At 36.1% G+C, this 20,017-nt stretch overlaps 1 long non-coding RNA gene across 2 annotated transcripts; it reads right to left on the reverse strand.

Moving 5' to 3' along the window:
• Positions 1-599: 599 nt before the first annotated feature.
• On the reverse strand, positions 600-4,656 carry LOC136228822 (uncharacterized). 2 transcript variants are annotated; one of them, XR_010688854.1, is made up of 4 exons: positions 4,320-4,656; positions 3,696-3,787; positions 2,432-2,868; positions 600-1,377 (listed from the first exon to the last, which is right to left on the reverse strand). It is a non-coding gene; the product is annotated as an uncharacterized lncRNA (long non-coding RNA). The 2 variants fall into 2 exon arrangements; XR_010688855.1 differs by having other exon boundaries at positions 2,432-2,873.
• Between the last annotated feature and the right edge of the window lie 15,361 nt (positions 4,657-20,017).

A 20,017-nucleotide genomic window follows, 5' to 3' on the forward strand; every position in this document is an offset into this window, starting at 1 on the left:
GGTCAGCGGAAGCTGAGCATGGGTCATCTTTGGCAGATTGACTTGACTTTCCTGCAGGGTCAGTTTCATCGAACTCAACATGTACAGACTCTTCTACGACCTGAGTTCGTTTATTGAACACCCTATACACTACAACAAATCATCACTTGCGCCATGGTTAGAGTCGTGGCACAAGTATAATATTTCTATGGCTATAGTATTTAGCCACGAAAATTCAAAATAAATCTCCCGTGGCGCAAGTGAGCGTGGCTAGATAGTGGCCATAGGAAAATGATGGTTGTGGCATAAATTGAGTTTTATGCCACGGAAACATCTGTGGCTAATCACATCCCTTTGCCACATGTAAATTCATGGCAAAAGTAAAATAGACTTGGCAAAATATAATGGCTCATATCAATCAACCTCACTGAGCCACGAGTATAAACGTGACGAAATTATAACATTCGTGGCTTAAACTTTACTTAGCTACGAGCATAACCATGATAAAATTAGAACACTTGTAGCTAAAGACTTTGCTTAGCTACAAATATAATAGTCACAAACTTTGATCAAATTTTAGCAATTTATTTTGAATTAATTTTTTATTTCCTCGATTATTATTGTTAGTGTCATAAGAACTTTTGGATGGAACATATTTACATTAAATTCAATAAGAACAAAAGAATAAAAACAAAGTCCAAAATTGTAATCAGGAAAACAAAAAAAAAAATAATAAGTAAACATCCATCATTCTACCATTCAACAGAAATATTCTTTCCCGTCTACTTCCTAAATCTTCATCTTTCATTACTGGATCAACAGCAGTTATCTGCAAGTAACAGACACCAGGCTGCAATTCATCCGCCTTTACTTGCCTAGAATCCGGGATGATGTGCAAAGTGTGAGTGCCATCCATCCTAGACTCATAAATGACTTAACTTCTCCATTATGTCACCTAGTCGTACATCACGTGGTTCCCGGTATACATATTCCTTTCTGTCCAGCTTCCCAAATCTCTCACCATAGAATCCAACCCTATAGTATGTGGCATCCGTAACGGAATTGGACTTGATTCTTGCTCAAGAATCAATTCATAGATATTAGTGAGCAATGTATGACACTTAGCAAGCTGTCCATATGCCCGTCTGCTTTTATAAACTGGAATTACAAGTTCCAGAATGCTTGCACAGAAGTGATAGAGCTCAGCTTGTGAAAAAAGCTTATTCGCAAGTTGCAGATGTTTAACAGCAGAATCAACTGCAAGCTTTGAAGCACTGTATCCCTCCATTTCTGCTGCGGCTGCCTCAGAATAGATCTCACTGTTGACCATTGGACAAATTTTACACAGTGCAGTTACATGATCTCTGCTCCAAGCACCATCTTTCTAGCCACAAGAGCCTGCAAAGAAGTCCATTCGATAATCGTTGAAATTAGGGAATAAGTGATTGCTAACATCATGATTTTAACTAAAATTCCTCACTGCCTGAACTAGCTACTCAAATACAAACCATCCAGGAAACATTGTGGCCTCTAATCAGCTGAGTTTTCAGGCAAAATCAACTGGTAGGCTAGCTGCTATCTTTGAAAGTACTTGTGGATAAGAGTTTAGACAGCTGTCAGTTTTTCAACTGCTATTCAGGAATAAATACCCTCAAACTCGAAAGAGATCAACCAATCGAATTGCTAATTTACATGCAGTTGGTACATATTTATTGAGTTAAAGCACTATTTGGCCCCCGGCCTATTATTTGAAAACATTAACCTATCCCAAATTCTCATCTTTGCCCCTGGCCTATTATTTGGTAACATTTGCCCCCTAACCTGCCCAAAATTGGTGAAATTTCTACCAGTGTGGATGGTTTGAGATTTCACCAATTTTGGATAGGTAGGGCAAATACTACCAAATAATAGGTCAGTGAGCAAACTAGCATTTTAGATAGGTAAGAGGGAAAATGTTACCAAATAATAAGTCGGGTCAAAACCCAACATTTTGAATAGATCAGGGGCCAAATAGTGCTTTAATCCATATTTATTTCAACTTTTGGTTTAAATGTTACCAAATAATAATGTGAAGATCGGGAACAGGAGCAAATGCAAGTTTATAATAGCTCTCTGCCGCAACATATATATCTATAGTCATTAGAGAAGCCTGTTAAATAGCATGCAGCACAAATTATTCATCCAGATCACAGCTGAAGAACTTGTATATCTAGATCATAAAAATTATCATGAACAAAATAAGAGCAGTGTGAGACTGGCCCATTCTGGAACCACTAAATCCTCCGACAAACATAGCAATAAAAAATTAAAAACTCCAATGTCATATGAATGAGCAAGTTGTTTCTCAATGGAGTAAATGAAGAGTAACCAGACATCCATGCTTAATTTATGTACCCAATAGTAGTTGCGGTATGGTAAAATCAGAGAAGACTGTTCTGGTAGCGTTACTTACCACAAGTGCATGTTCCAGGCTAGCATCAAGGGCCAAAATTAGACTTTCCGATAGACGTTTCACCTCCAACCACGACCATCAATTCTCAGGGAACTTTCCAATATTACTGTTAGGAAATTTTCAGTTAGCCCACATTCCTATAATAAGCTGGCACTCTTATATTCATCGGCCATTTCCTACAGTGACTTGCGAAGGCGTCGAGCTTCACCACTCTCTTCCAGTTCCCATCAGACCTCATCTGAGTCACTTGCACATCAGACATCAGCTCTGACAATGTGATAGTCAGCATCACCTGTAGCCTTGATTTCTGCATAAAATAGCAGAAAGAGCTCTACGAAACTCGAAGAAAATTTAAGTTGAGAAGAGCATTCCCTAAATAACCAAAATGCCAAAGAATCTTGCCACCCTTTGGCACATGTGTCTCCCGCATAAGCAACCTTCACTTTAAAGGGACTAAGTTAAAGATACTGAAATGGTTTCTACTAACATATATGATCGAGTAAAGTTAAAGATCATCAGCGAACCTTCACTTTGAAGGGACTAAGTTAAAGCTCTATCTATAACATTAACCTTTTGCAATGGTGAGACTTGTCCACATCAAAAGAATCATATAAAAAAAATGGCAGCTCCTGGGCATATTTAATGGAAGTATATCATAATGAATAATTGGTCCATTTTTCCCCTCATTCTGGGCCATTTAACTTGAGCACAATTAATGAAGACAAACTGACTACATTAAATTAATTAAGGATAATGATTAGACTTTGATGATCACGTAAAAAGACAACATATTGATATCGTAATTGGGATAAAACAAAACTCAAATTAATAGTATTGATGCACATGTTGTGCAGAAGAGTGGAACAAGATTCATGGAATCTTGACCTTAATTTTAGATTCATGGAGCCTTGACCTTAATTTGTAAAAGGAGTAATTTTTGTAATAATATTAGCAAGCTAACAATATATGGAGCTTGACAGGGAGAAAAACAAGTTTAAATAGCGCTAACAAGTGAATAAGCCTTACAACAATTCCACCAGGGATTCAACAAAAATCTACTCGCTGGACTTCAAAATATTATTGTTATCAAAAGTTCATCCATGGATTTTTCACAATTGAGGTATTACCATTCTAATTTTTCCAACAGAATAATAATGTTACTAAACATGAAATTAAAGAAGTACAAAGTTCAATACATTTAGAAGCATTTCAGATCCTTTAGGTTTTAGACTCTGAAATTGTTCAAAAGAGTAGCAATGCTTACCACTTCAACCGGAACCCAGTGCAAGGCTTTTCGTTGCTCTAAAAGAGAATGGAATAAGACTCGCACACCTTCTTCTTGTAAGCAGCTTTCACCTACCATAATATTTGATAGTTAGTTCAATTGAATAGCAATTTTTCATATAGTTAAAGCTGATCCAGAGCAAGGATGCCTACAAACATAGTCACAAATAATAAAATTGAGTTGAAGAAACCAATTAACATACTAACAATCTTATAATTTACAGCTTAAATCCACCCAATAATATGCTCACGTGATTAAATAAAAGTGAACAAAACTGAAAAAAAGTAGAGAACATATAAAATTAAATGATGTTCATCATAATAAGCATTAAAACTAAACAATGTTTAGCATAATAAGCATTGGGAGGTAAGCCTAGATACTTTCTTGATATCCATACTGAATTGCAAAGTTCGCATAAAGTCCAGTTGAATGGTATTTTTTAGGGGAAACCACAAGAGTAAAGAGGAAATCAATGAATTGCAGAATGAACCACTAATAAAATTAACATGATACACCAAACATAATACACCAAAACTTAGCTAATTAATGGATAATCAAATATCATGTTTCTTAGTTTGAAACAACAAAGATAATAAGAATTACCTCCAAAATGGGCAGTGTGGAACCGATACACATGAGGGTTAGGGTAGGGTCGAACTGGGTTTTGCAGTTCTTACATGTTCTGAGGGTTGCGCTGCCGCTCGAGGATCGGATTGCAGGCAATCGTTGTGAATGTAAGGTCGGAATCATAGTGGGTGTCCGGTGGAATTCAAGTAGAAAGAAGGATGCATTTCAGGAAAGGAAAAACAAGCGAGTTAGTGAACAGTCGTAGGCCATTCCACACTTGAAAGCCTAGAATCAGAAAGAGAATCAAAAATTAGGGTAGATGAGAGAGCCAAAGGGAAATTTTCTTAAAAACAAAAGCGGGAAAGGAAAATTTGGGAAATGGCATGAATTAATTTTTTGGGTGCAAATGAATTTTGGTTCACTGCCACTTGGAAAAAAAAAGGCAAAAATTAATAAATTGAATTTAATTCTAGAATAAGGAAAAAATATACTAAAATTAATTTTAGAATAGGGTTAAGATGTAAAAATACCCTAATGTTTTGGGTCAGGAACAATTTTACCATAACGTCTAAAATGGTATAATTTTATCCCTAATGTTGGAAGCCAAGAGCAATTTTACCCCTGATGAAATTGATCCAAATTATTAACATGAGGGGTAAAATTGCTCTTGGCTACTAATGTTAGGGGTAAAATTGCTCATGATCCAAATGTTAGAGGCTTTTTTTGCACTTTAATCCTTTAGAATAAACAACTTTTTTTTATCTCGAAATAAATTATCGTGGTATAAATAATTTTATGCCATTAGAAATTTGTTTTCCATGGCACAAATAGATTTAGCCACACAAAAAAAATAATGTGGCATAAGTGTATGTTTGCCACGAAAAAAATTTACCCGTGGCATAAATGTAATGGGATATCATTAATTTTTACTGAATTCTGTTTTTCTCGTGGCTAAATGAAATTATGCCACGAATTTAGAAATCCCGTAGCATGATTCGTGGCGCAAGTGGTGATTTGTTGTAGTGATATGCTTTACTGTTAGTTGAGTACCCTAGAAAGATCGCTTCGTCAGCTTTTGAGTCAAACTTGGCAAGGTTGTCTTTCGTATTGAGTATAAAACACTTACAACCAAAGACACGAAAATATCCAATGTTGGGTTTTCGTCCTTACCAAAGTTCATAGGGGGTTTTCTTAAGTATATGTCTAACTAAAGCCCTATTGAGTATATAGCACGCTGTGTTGACAGCTTCACCCCAGAAATACTTTGGAAGCATATTCTCACTCAGCATTGTCCTAGCTATTTCGAATAATGTTCTGTTCTTCCTCTCACCTACCCCATTTTGTTGAGGAGTTCTAGGAGCAGAGAAATTATGGTCAATGCTGTTGACTTCACAGAATTCATCAAACTGTTGGTTTTTGAATTCTCCGCCATTATCACTACGGATGTGAGCTAATTTCAAATCTTTGTCATTTTCAAGTTTTCTAATCAGTGTTGAGAACATCTCAAAAGCTTCATCCTTGCTACTCAGCAAGATGACCCAAGTATACCGAGAGAAATCATCTGCAATGACCAAGGAAAATCTCTTACCACCCAAGCTCAGCGGCTGGACTGGTCCGAAAAGATCCAAGTGTAGTAATTCCAATGGTCGTTTGGTTGAGACAATATTTTTACTTTGAAAAGACTTTTTGGTTTGTTTACCTTGCTGACAAGCATTGCATAATTGATCTTTAATTCTCAAATCTAAGTTTGGGTAAACCTTCAACTAATTGCTTTCTTGCTAATTTGGCAAGGAGGTCCATGCTTACATGACCAAGTCTCCTATGTCATAGCCAGGAATTATCTTCCTTTGACACTAAGCATATATTTTTTGAAAACTTCTTTTCTAAACTCAACATGAAAACATTGTCAACATGAGGGGCAGTTATAATTAAATCATTTGTTTTTCCCTCGAGTATCCGACACTCAGTGGCATCAAATACAACCTTTCTACTACTGTCACACAGCTGAGCAATGCTCAGTAGGTTATATTTGAGACCCCTGACTAGGGAGACTGACTCAATAGTAGGATTTCCTCCGATAGTACATAATCCTACTATCTTACCCTTTTTATTATCTCCAAAACTTACATTTCCACCTTGTTTATGTATAAGTGTGATGAACTGAGTTTCATCACCAGTCATATGCCTCGAGAATGTGCTGTCAATGTACCATAGCTTTGACTTCTCTGCGCACCTCAGGCTCACCTGCAATTTAACCTATTCATATTTAGGTACCCAATTATTTTTGGGTCCTCGTTGGTTAGCATGAACAGGTGTAGTATCATTTTTTATTTTGTGACGGCATACATTTATGGTGTGGCCATCTTTACCACAATAGTCACAAAAAAACTACCCTTTGAGGGTGTTTCCATTTTTGGTCAGCACGATGGTGCTGAGCATACCAACACACATTTATGGTGTGACCTCTTTTTCCACAACAGTCACACAGACTGTTCTGCTGAGTGTACCGTCTATGCTGACCAGTACCTTGATACTCAGCATTTGGATAGAACCTTTTCTTAGCCAACGTACTCAGCTGGTTCTGTATTGAAGTGATGTCCTTTCTCAGTTTCTTAGAATCTGATTGGACTTCCGAGACAAACCAATGCATGATTTTTAGATTTTCATCTTGCCTAGTGTTGTCCTAGAGCAGATATCAGAGGTCACTAAGTTTGACCTCTTCAATCTCATCACATCGCCTGCTGAGTGCTCGTATTTTCTTGTTACACTTTTTGGTCAGTGTATAGAGATCACTCAGGGCATTAACCATTTCATTTCTGAGCAAAAGAAGATATGTTACCTCATTGGAGTGCTCCTTTTGGTCATATCCATCTGAGAGGTCAGCTTGCTCAGATCGGCAGTGGTCAGCAGATTCGTCATCCATGAAACATACGTTTACTGACTCAGTGGCATCAGCTTTTGATGAGGTTGACTCATCACTATCACTCCATATTGCCACCATTGATTTTCTGCTACCTTTCTTTTCTTTCTTCAGAGTGGGACAGCTTGATTTAATGTGCCCAGTTTGATGGCATTCGAAGCAAGTGACAGGCTTCGAGCTGTCCTTCTTGTATCTACTGTCGTTGGACTCAGCTTTATATTTATCGCTTCTTTTGAATGGCCTTTTGCTGTTCTTGTCATTCTTTCTAAACAGCTTCTTCATCTTTCTGGTGAACATGGCCATCTCCTCATCATCTGATGAGTCAGCTTCCGTTGAGTCAGCTTTCATGACAAGAGATTTTTGCTTCTTGTCCTCAGACTTTTCTTTAGCCTCAAAATTCTTCATGGAGATCTCGTGGGTCAGCAGAGATCCAATTAGCTCGTCATATTTGTATGTGGTCAGGTCCTGAGCTTCTTCCACGGCTGTCTTCTTAGCTTGTCAGCTCTTGGGGAGAATTTTCAAGATTTTCTTCACCTGTTCTTCTTCTGTGAAGTTCTTGCCGAGTCTCTTAAGCTCATTTATGATGTTGGTGAACCTTGAGTTCATCTCAGAGATGTCTTCATTTTCATTCATCTCAAACAGCTCGTATAGTCTCATGTGTTGGTTCACCTTGGACTCCTTGACCTTGCTTGTTCCTTCATAGGTCACCTCCAGCTTCTTCCAGATTTCCTGTGCTGACTCACAACCTGAAATTTTGTTGTACTCTACAGCATCTAATGCACAGTGAAGCATATTGATAGCCGAAGCATTATTTTGCAACTTTTTAAGGTCATCCTCTGACCACTTAGACTCACTCTTGATAGATTTTACTCCATCAACAATTTCATAGGGAACAAACGGGCCTTGGACTATAGCCAGCCATGCACTCATGTTTGTTGACTAAATGAAGTTTTTCATTCTGTTTTTCCAAAATGTATAGTTTGACCCGAAAAATAGAGGAGGCCGACTAATCGATAATCCCTCAGGGAGTATCTGTGTTGTTTGATTAGTGTTGTTCTCAGCCATTTACAGGGATCAGCTCAAGATAGTTTTATCCTGAATATCGAGCTACTAAGCTCTGATACCACTTGTTGGTCCCGTGTAATGTAATAGGATTAGTTCCAAGGGGGGGGGGGGGTTAGGAACTAATGTAAATTTTTCGCTTAATTATGCTGACTTAATTTAACTGTTTAAATAACTTCACTCAGTTTTGGTCAGCAAAGTTGAGCATGATGTAAGACAGCTTTAGTCAGAGGCTGACTAGAACTGTTTCACTTGTGAGTTGGGAAATAACACTTAAGGTCAGCTTCCAACTCAGCACTCTGATTACTCAGCGTCGGCTTATACAAATTATATACTGAGTAATTTAAGCAAGCAACACATACATATATATCAAGAGAAGGGTTAGAGATTACTCAGCAGTCTTATCTTGGTTCGGCCTCACCGCTTACGTCTAGTCCCCAGAATCCTTCCGGGCTTTTTCAATCCACTACTGAGCTCTTTAAAGGTAGAGCACAAACCGTTTACAAAGCAATTGAGTATGCAAGAGTATCGTCCTCTATTCGTCTACTCAACCCCACTGAGCGCTATAACCGAACACTCAGATTTTCTCTACCGTTGAGTACTAAAATCGAGTACTCAGCTTCACTTTCTCAACCTTTACAATTGATACAAGATTTGTTCTCTCTAAACGAAGAACACTTTAGATGAATACAAATTCACTCTAGACTTTTACACAGAGATTGGATTTGGGTGTAAGAACTTGCTTTTTCTATTTAGACAGCTTCTATTTTGGATTTTCACTCTTGTGAAGATTTGCTTTTCTGCCTGTGCTATCTTGTATTTCGGCAAAAAATCCAAGTGATAAACTTGTCCTTTTATATCAATTTCTGAAGCTTCAATGATTCGAATTCGGACTTATCCGTTGAATTCAAACGATCTGCTTGCATCATTCATTTGGTCAGCATTCGCCAGGCTTGCCAGTTTCATCTTCTAGCACCAGGTTTCGTCTTCTAGCGCCAGGTTTGTCTTCTTGCCAAATGCCAGGTGATCCATGCGTCTCGAAAAGGTCTCTTGGCGTAATTCTGAGGCTTCTGAAAATTGGTGCAGAACTTTGTCAGACTTTGTCTTCTAGTCAACGGATCATTGGTGATGTCTTGACGAACACTCAGCTTGACTTAATTGACGTTGCCTTTAAGATCTCCTTTGACGGGGCTGAGTTATGTTTTACTCAGCTTCGTCGGTCAGCTTCGTCTTCAAGCGTTTGTTCTGAAGAAGACTTTTCTTCTATGATGCTGAGTTGTGTTCTACTCAGCTTCTGTGACTCATGCTGACTTCGTTCTGTCTTACTTTCTATTCTCATTTATTAATATACTTAACATTGAACAAACACATTAGTACAATTAAACCAAAGCATTTAAATTTAGTTGTCTTAATCATGAGATTAACTTAAATAATTTTGTCAAATCAAAATCTTGTGGAAAGGTGTTTCAACATAGCAGACCCAAGTATATGATGCGGGCATTACTCTTTCTAAGTCACAATATAGCAAGTTAATGAGCATATTAGAAGAAAAAGATCAGCTTAAACATCATACCTCCAACAACTATTCTAATTTCGCTAATGCACATATGGTGGGCAGTATAGTGACTGACCATGCTCCAGTTGCACATGGCAATCAGCTACAATAGAGTGCAAATAGTCCAGCGAGTTACATTCACTCTACAGGTATCACTCACAACTCTACTAGTTGGTTAACTAATCTTAATCATTATACTTGTGTTGTATTGCCTAATATTGTTGAACATATATCTACTAAGGTAGAATGGATTTTAGATAGTGGCGCCACTGAACACATAGTGAATAACATGGATTTGTTATATGATGTTCATACTGTTAATAAAATAGTAGTAAGATTGTCTAACGATGAATAGTTAAGGGTTACTCAAGTAGGGACAGTTAAGGTCAATAATCATCTAGTTTTGCATAATGTTCTCTACATTCCCACTTTTAGCTTCAACATTATGTCTGTTAGCAGATTATTAGAACAGCATGATGTGAATTGTGTTTTTGCATTTGATGTTTGTGAAATACATGATACAAAACTTTAGCTGATGATTGGTTTAGCTAAATTCAAAAAGGGCTTGTATGTCATACCTCATGAACATCAACCAACTGTGCCTTCCATATCTGCAGAAAAACAACAACATGTATCTGATTTGAATCTGTGTCATCTTAGATTGGGACACTTGCTTGTTGAAAAATTTAAATTTTTACCTCTCAATGTAAAACATTTTGCATCTTTTGATTGTACTGTATGTCCACAGGCTAAACTCAAGCGTTTGCCTTTCCCTGTTAGTCAAAATAAAACTGTGAATATTTTTGATCTCGTACATTTGGACGTATGGGGCCCCTTTTCTATGGAGTCTCATACGGGTTATAGATATTTTTTGACTATGATTGATGACTACAGTAGATATACATGGATATACTTGTTGAAAAATAAGTCTCAGGCACCTAAATGTATTGAGGGTTTCTATAACTTTGTAGAGACACAGTTTAACCTAAAGATTAAGTCTATCAGGAGTGACAATGCACCTAAATTACAGTTGGCAATTCTGTTCTCTGAAAAAGGAATAAAACATCAGTTTTCATGCCCTTATACCCCCAATAGAACAGTACTATTGAGAGGAAACATCAGCACTTGCTTGCTGTTGCTAGAACACTTAGAATACAAGCATCCTTACCCCTAGTTTTCTGGACCGATTGTATTATGCATGCCGCTTTTTTGATAAACATCATGCCTACACCATTATTAGACAATAGTTCTCCTCATAGCATGTTATACTCAACTCAATTTGATTATACTAGTCTAAAAACTTTTGGGTGTTTAGTATACAGTTATAATTTTAGACCAGGGAAACACAAAATGGATAATAGGGGAACGCCTGGCGTCTTTGTGGGATATAAGCCTAATGTTAAAGGTTTTAAGGTTTTTAGTCTTCACACACAAACATATACCTTGACAAGAGATGTCAAGTTCATTGAGCATTTTTTCCCTTATGCGCAGTCTTTGGATCATAAGCCAATACCTGAGTATCAGACTCTGAGCAACTCTTTCATTGAGAGTTTGTCATCTTTAGAGTCTTCTGTAGTAACAACAGAAAATCATGTCCCCGTTAGTCCATCACTTACAACACCATCAGTAACTATACCAACCCTCGAGGTTCCTGTTGAATCTTTTAGGTCTATTGAGCACAATAGCGCTGTAGACAGTGTTGATAATCATCCTCATACTCACATAAGTCAAGACACACAAGCAACTACATCAGTTGATATACCTATTCAAGGAACTAGGCAATCATCTAGGAATAAGAAGCAGCCTTCTTATCTTATTGATTACCACTGTAATCAACTTAGGAGCCATGACATAAACACTAGAATCAAGTATCCCATTTCCAGTGTATTATCCTATCAAATGTTAAACACTCCACATAGGAATTATGTCATGAATTTGACCATAGTGCCCGAACCAAAGAGTCACACAGAGGCTATGAAACATAATTATTGGAAAGAAGCTATGCAGAAAGAATTAGATGCGCTAGAAGCTACTCATACCTGGACACTTGTTGAGTTACCTAAAGGAAAGAAAAAGGTGGGTTGTAGATGGACCTTTAAAGTTAAGCTTAAAAGCGACGGGACCCTTGAGCGATATAAGGCAAGGCTTGTCGCAAAGGGTTATACCCAAATAGAGGGTGTGGATTTCTTAGACACCTTTTCTCCTGTGGTGAAACTAACTACAGTGAGGCTTATACTTGCTATTGCAGCATTACAGGATTGGCCTTTATACCAGTGTGATGTTAACAACGCATTTCTCCATGGTAATTTGCATGAGGAAGTGTATATGGCTCTTCCTCCTGGCATGAAGACTTCTAATCCTAATCTTGTCTGTAAGTTACAACGGTCACTTTATGGTTTAAAGCAGGCGAGTAGGCAATGGTACGAAAGGTTATCATTATTTCTGTTTAAACACAATTACATTCAATGTTCATCTGATCATTCCCTTTTTATTGATAACCTTATCACTGTCTTACTCGTGTATGTTGACGATATAATACTCACAGGCACTAATCTAGCTGAGATAGAAAGCATCAAAAAGCATTTAGATAAGGAATTTAAAATAAAGGATCTAGGTACTCTAAAGTACTTCTTAGGCTTTGAAGTAGCTAGATCAGGAAAGGGAATTTGCATTTCTCAGCGCAAATATGCTCTAGAGTTACTAAAGGATAGTGGTCTACTAGCTTCGAAACCGGTTACAACCCCCATGGACCCTACTGCTCGTTTTAGTAAAGATGCAGGCGTCCCAATCCCTGATCCTACTGTGTATAGAAGGTTGATTGGTCGATTAGTATATCTGACCAATACTAGGCCTGACATAATGTATGTTGTTAACACTCTTAGTCAGTTTTTACAGACACCCACTGACATTCACTTGAAAGCAACACATAGGATTTTGCATTATATTAAAAATGATCCAGGTAAAGGGCCGTTCTATCCCTCAAGCGCACCAACTCAGAAATTACAGGCCTTCTCCGACGCAGACTGGGCTACATGTGTCGATACTAGACGCAGCGTTACTGGTTACTGTATTTACATAGGAAATGCTCTAATTTCCTAGAAAAGCAAGAAGCAAGCCACTGTGTCTCGATCCTCCACAGAAGCAGAATACAGGGCCATGTCCTCTGCAACGGTTGAAGTACAATGGATACTATACCTCATAGATGCATTGAAGATCAGTCACAACATCCCAGTACCCCTGTTCTGTGATAATCTTTCCGTCATATATCTAACTACGAACTCCACATTCCATGAAAGGAGTAAACACATTGAATTGGACTGCCACTTCATTCGGGAAAAACTCCAGCAAGGAATTATAAAGCCAATTCCAGTCACAACAAACAACCAAACTGCTGACATGTTCACCAAAGCATTAGCATCAGGACCCTTCCAACGAAATGTCATCAAGCTCGGCCTAATTTCCATATATGCCTAGCTTAAGGGGGGGGGGGGGGGGGGGTAACAAGCTAGTGAAACGGCTACGTTTCAGGACGAGTAAAAATGTACCGTTTTTGTTTATCAACAACGGTAACAAGCACGGAGCTGATCTATATAAACAACAATGGTTATAACAGATATGTATCAGATTCTCATTCTCCTTTTCTCAATCTCTCCCATTCTCCAATCTTCTGTAATTTCATTTTTCCTTTGTAATTCTTTCCCTTCCTTTGTAATTCTCTTCATCTCCAACACATTGTTGTAGATTATTCAAGATAATACATCAGTTTTGTTAGATTCGTATCCTGATTTTTGCTCTAGTTTCTTTGTAATTTTAACTTCCATGATTTATATCAGTTTGCTTTAGTTTTCTTCTTTTTCTTTTTTTTTGTATTTTTTTTCTCTCTTTTAATAATACACCGGATTTATATTTTTTGATTGTCTTACTGAGGATGCCTACCTTGTTGAGATGTTCAGCTTCAACCTTTCCCGTCTCCAACTTTTAATAAAAAAAAATATAATTAATGATTGAAATATATATCCTGACAAAATATTGTTTCGATCGTGATAATCTCACTATCTTATATTGCAAAGGGTTTGATTTTAGAAACTTAATCCTCATTGACTCAATGAAATATCTAGTTTTAACTTCTGTTTGGTTCTACTTTTTTTACTTTTATTCTAAACATGAATTAAAATTTGCTTGATAAAATTTCAAAAATAATTACTTCAAAAAAAAAACCATCTAATATCTATTAGATATTAGTAACAGTAAATAATAAAGAGAAAATATAAACAAATGTAATGGTTCTTAGAAAAATAGGCTTGCACACTTAATATTGAGGATACAATCCGAGTAGAGCTATAAATGAGCCGAGCCGCTCATGAGCAGCTCGATGGCCGGTTCGATTTGTAAATGAACCGCTCATGAGTACGATTGACTAGCTCGGTTCGTAAACGAACCGAGCATAAGTAAACCAAAGCTCAGCTTGAAACCTCGCGAGCAGGTTCGATTAGAACATTTATGAAAAAAAAATTAGTTTTGTAGAAATATACAGTTTTGTATTAGTTCACAAATATCTAAACGTAGTATTATGGCATTTGTTATTAGATGAGTTCGTTGACAAACATAATAAATGAGTTTGTTTATTCACAAACTTTGCTTGTGAGCTTGTTTATGTACACAATTAAAGAGTTATTTGCGAGCAAACTTCATAAATTTAATTAACAAATTACTCACAAACAATTCATGGTTAAATAAATTTTTTAATGAACCAAGTTCAAAGAGGATTTTGGACTCAAAACAAGCTCGAAACTCGGTTCGACCTCGTTTATTTTCTAATAAACTGAACCGGACTTGTTAATTTTATAACGAATCGAGCTTGAACAGGCCAAGACTCGGCTTGGCTCGATTACAGTCCTCAATCTTGTAGATGATATTACTGACTTTTTTTCATATTAATTATTTATTTATGCTGCTTCAACCTAGCTTTTATTATTATATATAAAATAAAGAAAAGCAATCCGTGACCTTGCTTAGATGGGTTTTTAGGGCCACAAATTCAGGATCTTATGTTATAATAAAATATGACATGGAGACAAAAAATATGACATGGAGACAAAAATAAAAATGAATGTCTTTCTGAAAAATACTGAAATATTTAAATAATATTAATAACAAAACGACCTGGCTGCCAAATAGGAAAAAGAAAATTTTATTTCTCATTTTTATTTTTAAGAAAAATAAAAGTCACATGCACACAACACAATTAACAGTGCCACTGAGATCTCTAGAAATGGAGAATTTATACTGTATGTCTGGCACACCACGTCAAAACTGATGTGGTGTGCCATAGCCAATGAGATAAAAACACGTATTAATTTAATTTTTTGAAATAAAAGTACAGAAAACCATAGTTAGGGCACCTTAGTCATTACAAGAAAATTCAGTTTACAGCTCCTTCTCTACTAATACGCAAAACCACCTGCTCGGCTTCTTGTGTTTTTCCGGCGAGGAGAACCATGAGATGAAGCGATTTCAGACCACGATGAAGCATCAGTTGGTTTTCACGATCGGTAGGGAATAATTATCTTTAATCATGGGATGCAGAGAGGTTGGGCTCAGGATAACACAATGATTTTTAGCTCAGCTCTCTCTCATATGAGTTCTTCCCTTAATCTGATTTGTTTTGAAAGTTTATGTATTGAAGAAATTAAGGTTTTGCAATCTCCAATTAGGAATTGTCTCCTCTGATTAACCATTAAAAACCCCAAATCAAGCTTTTAACACAAATTGAAACATACCCATTAATTTATTTTTTTAAATTTGAATCTGGTTTATCTTCATAGTTCATATGTTAAATGTTCCTGGGATCTATAGTTTATTTTAAAATTGAATAAAATGGCGTCGGGAGGAGAATTCAAGCTTTCGTGGTTCGATGGGATGAAACAAGATATGGGTACTTTAAAAAGAAAACAGAGGTTTGGTTGTGTTGTTGCTTTGGCCGGAATGAAATAAGGTGGTGGTTACCGCTGGTAGTTTTCTGAGAAAGGACGGATGGAAGGAGAAGGGACAGCAGGTTAATGATGGAATTAAGTTTTTTCTTTTTTTAATTTTTTTTATTAGAGAAATTTAACTAATGCCAGATGTTTTTATTTCATTGGCTATGGCACATCACATCAGTTTTTGACGTGGTGTGCCAGGCACACGGTATAAATTCTCCTAGAAATGGGGTAATGTGATTAGATCAAAAATCACATGCATTGTATTGTTATTTTCTCAACTGAAATTTGATATCCCAAAAATAGGCATTAATATCTCATCCATTCCATATCATGCTTTTGCGGTTTTTATTTTATAGTCTATCTGCCTATATCTACATAAAACAGCCCAACAAAATATTCTTATTCAATTCTTTTTTATATACATTTACAGTTGGAATATGTTGTTAATTACTAGCTAGTAAAATCAATAATAATAATAATAATAAGAGAATATTCATCATCTTCAACAATGTCACATGGATTTTAACGACCATATATATATATATATATATTTGATTATTCACCGTTAGATCCATGTTTATTGAATGTAAGTTTTAGAATGCTTTGAATTGCAACCCTAGGATTTTAAGAGCATCTCCAATGAAGAGTGCTTGGAAGAATGCTTGCTTGATAAGATGGAAAGTACTTGGAAGAGTGTCTTCACCTCTAAATTATTTAATTTTACATAACATATTATATAAATATATATATATATATATATATATATATATATATATATATATATATATATATATATATATATATATATATATCGTTAAAGAGAAAATTTGCAAGCTTGCTTAATTAAAAATAGAAAATAAAAAATTTCATAGAATAGCACTAGACGTACGTAAAGCCTTAATTAGTACATACTTCTGTTTATTAATGATTGCATGTATTGCAAGGTCAATTCTCGTGCCCTCTTTCCCACGAAGAAAGTTATATATATTAAATAGATAAAGACTAGAATTAGAATTAGAATTTTTTAAGTGAGTTCCATTTTATTATTATTTAATAAATATAAATATAATTAATAAATTATATATATATATATATATATATATATATAAAAGATGGGGGAGGTATGTAATTAATATTTAATTAATAATTTTAAATATAAAAAATAAAAATATTATAATTTAAAAAATGGAGAATGTAGATTTCCATAGAGATAAGGATGTACAACTTTTTTATTTCATAAACAAAGCGGGGGACAATGATGAAGAAAGTAGTCTCATTCCCACCTACAATTTTCCCTTATCTCCGTCTATCTCACTGTATCATAGATGGTCTAATACAACCCCCAATAAACTATATAAATGTGATATATTAGACAAAGGCACCACTTTTCTTTTTAAAAGAAGTTGATTTTTTTAGTGTAGACATAACGGTCTACAACAACACTTTTCCATATACACCAACACAAGTATGAGTGTTGCCATATATGCTTACAACAACCCTTTTCTTATCTGATGCAACGCCAAACAACATGTTACTATAGGTGTCTATAGAAACACTCTTTCTACTATATTACAACTACAATCAAAGTTTTGCATATATTGTCAAGAAAAAAAAATATAAGCAACACTTTCATACGTAAATACAACACCATTCAATGCGACATAATTTTTTGAAGCAACACTTTCATACGTAAATGCAACACCAAACAATATGTCATGTTGTTTCTAAACTTGGTTATCGTTATTTTGGGACTTTTATGAATGATTTTTTTTTTAGTAACATGGCTTTATCTTTTGAAGTACCACTCATATTTATTTACTATTTTCTGTGCTTTTCATGCTGCGATTAAAACTCAATTTAGTTAAAATATTTGCATTTTGCAAAGTGACAATGTCAAAGAATACTTATCCAACAATTCTCAGTCTTATATTTTACAACATGGTATATTATTCATCAAATATCGTATGTTGTTACGCCTCAGCAAATGGCATGGCTAAACGAAACAATCGCCATTTACTTGATGTTTTAGGCAGATGATGTTTCTGTTGCCTGTTACCCCATCAATCGTATGCCTTTAGCTGTTCTTTAGGGTCGGATTCTATACTCTATTCTCTTTCCTTCTTAGTCTTTCTTTTCTCTTGCTCCCCGCATTTTTGGGTGTACTTGTTTTATTCAAGATATTCGTCATCAAGTCTCCAAGCTTGATCCAATTCTCTAAAGTGTGTCTTTCTGGGATATTCTCGGAGTTAGAAAGGGTACCGTTGTTACTCTCCATCTTTGGGGGCTATCTTGTTTCTGCCACATTCTTTGAAAACACTCATTTCTTTCATCTGTCTCTACCTTCACCAACTTTGCCTTTTGATAAGCGGGAAGAGTTATCTTTTTTGTTTAACAGCCTGCCCACCCTGGAAACGACTCAGTCGGAGGTAGGGTCCAGCGGCTGGAAGAGCAATGCACGTCGCACGGTGGCCCTTGAAAATTCGGAGGACCGAGTGCCTTCCACGCCCGGTCGTACTCATAACCACATCAGGTCTCCAAGGTGAACAACCTTTGGTCTATGGAACAATGTAGGCAAGGGAAGTCGGTAAAATTATGATATATACTATAAGTGAATAGGTTTTCTCTCGGCCTGTTATTCGTTAAGTTTATTCATGACGTATGCAGCATACGGTTGATGCACTTGCTCTAGAACCAGACACTAATATTTCCTCATTTATTTCCATTATAGATCCTCCACCTTCATCTGATATCAGTCATGACCTTTCTTTTGCCATTCGAAAAGGTACACAATCTTGCAATTACCTTATTTTCTCATTTGTTTCTTATAATGCCCTATCACACTCCTCCAAGTGTCTTGTAGCCTCTTTAGATTCCATTGTTGTTTTGTCATCCATTTCATAAGCTATGGCTCACGCTGTTTGGCTAGAAGCAATGAAAGAAGAACTAAAGGCACTGGAATAGAATCACAGTTGGGATCTTATCCTTTATCGGCACAAAAGAAGCGAATTGGTTGTATATGGGTATTTGGTGTTAAGATAAATCTTGGTGGTATTGTTTCTCTACTCGAGACTTACTTGGTTACCAAAGGCTATGCTCAGACTTATGGTATTGATTATTTTGATTCTTTCTCTCTAGTTGCCAAACTTACTTATGTTCGTCTGTTCATTTCTTTGGCTGCCACTTACAGTTGGACATTTCATCAACTCGATGTTAAAAATGCCTTCTTAAATGTTGATATGTGTAAAGTGGTTTATATGGAGAGTCTGAGAAGGTGTGAAAATTAAGAAAGTCTATATATGGTTTGAAGCAATCTCTTCGTGCATGGTTTGGAAAATTTAGCACTACATTGATGGAATTCGGCTTACACCGGAGTGCATAACTGATCCTTTAGTTTTCTACTTCAGTTCCACTTCTTGATGCATTCTACTGGTTGTGTATATTGATGATATTGGAATTACGAGAAACGATGTTGCTTAGATTAAGAAGATGAATGAGTTGCTTGGTACTTGCTTCCAGACAAAGGATCTTGGTCCTTTGAAATACTTTTTTAGGAATAGAGGTATTCCTTATTAAGAAAGGGATTTGCTTAACTCAAAGAAAATACTATTTAGATGTGTTGAAAGATGCAGGTCTAATTGATGCAAAGACTTGTGATGCTCCAATGTTACCAAATCTGAAGTTGAAGCTTGGTGATAATGACTTACTTAAGGAACCTGAGAAATATAGAAGAATTGTTGGTAAGGTGAATTATCTCACAATCACTCGTCCAGACATTTCATTTCCAGTGAGTGTGGTAAATCAATTCATGTCCTCACCTAGGACAATGCATTGGGATATTGTCATTAATATCTTGAGGTATCTGAAGGGAGCTCCTAGACAAGGCTTGTTATATCAAAATCATGGAAATCATGTTGTAAAAGGCTTCACCGATCCAGACTATGCTGGGAATCTTTTAGGCATCCATTTTACTACTGGATATTGTATGTTTGTTGGGGGAAATCTTGTTTCTTGGAGAAGTAAGAAGCCAGGTATAAATTCTAGATCCATTGCAGAATCTGAATACCGAGCTATGATACACACTATATGTGAACTTGTGGGGTTACATTGTCTACTTGGTGAAATTGGGTTTGTTCAGACAAAACATATTAATTTGTATTGTGATAACGAAGCATCTATCTATTTTGCAAATAACTATGTGTTTAATGAAAGAACCAAA

This window comes from Euphorbia lathyris, chromosome 5 (genome assembly GCF_963576675.1).
Source record: "Euphorbia lathyris chromosome 5, ddEupLath1.1, whole genome shotgun sequence".
NCBI classification, from domain to species: Eukaryota; Viridiplantae; Streptophyta; class Magnoliopsida; order Malpighiales; family Euphorbiaceae; genus Euphorbia; species Euphorbia lathyris.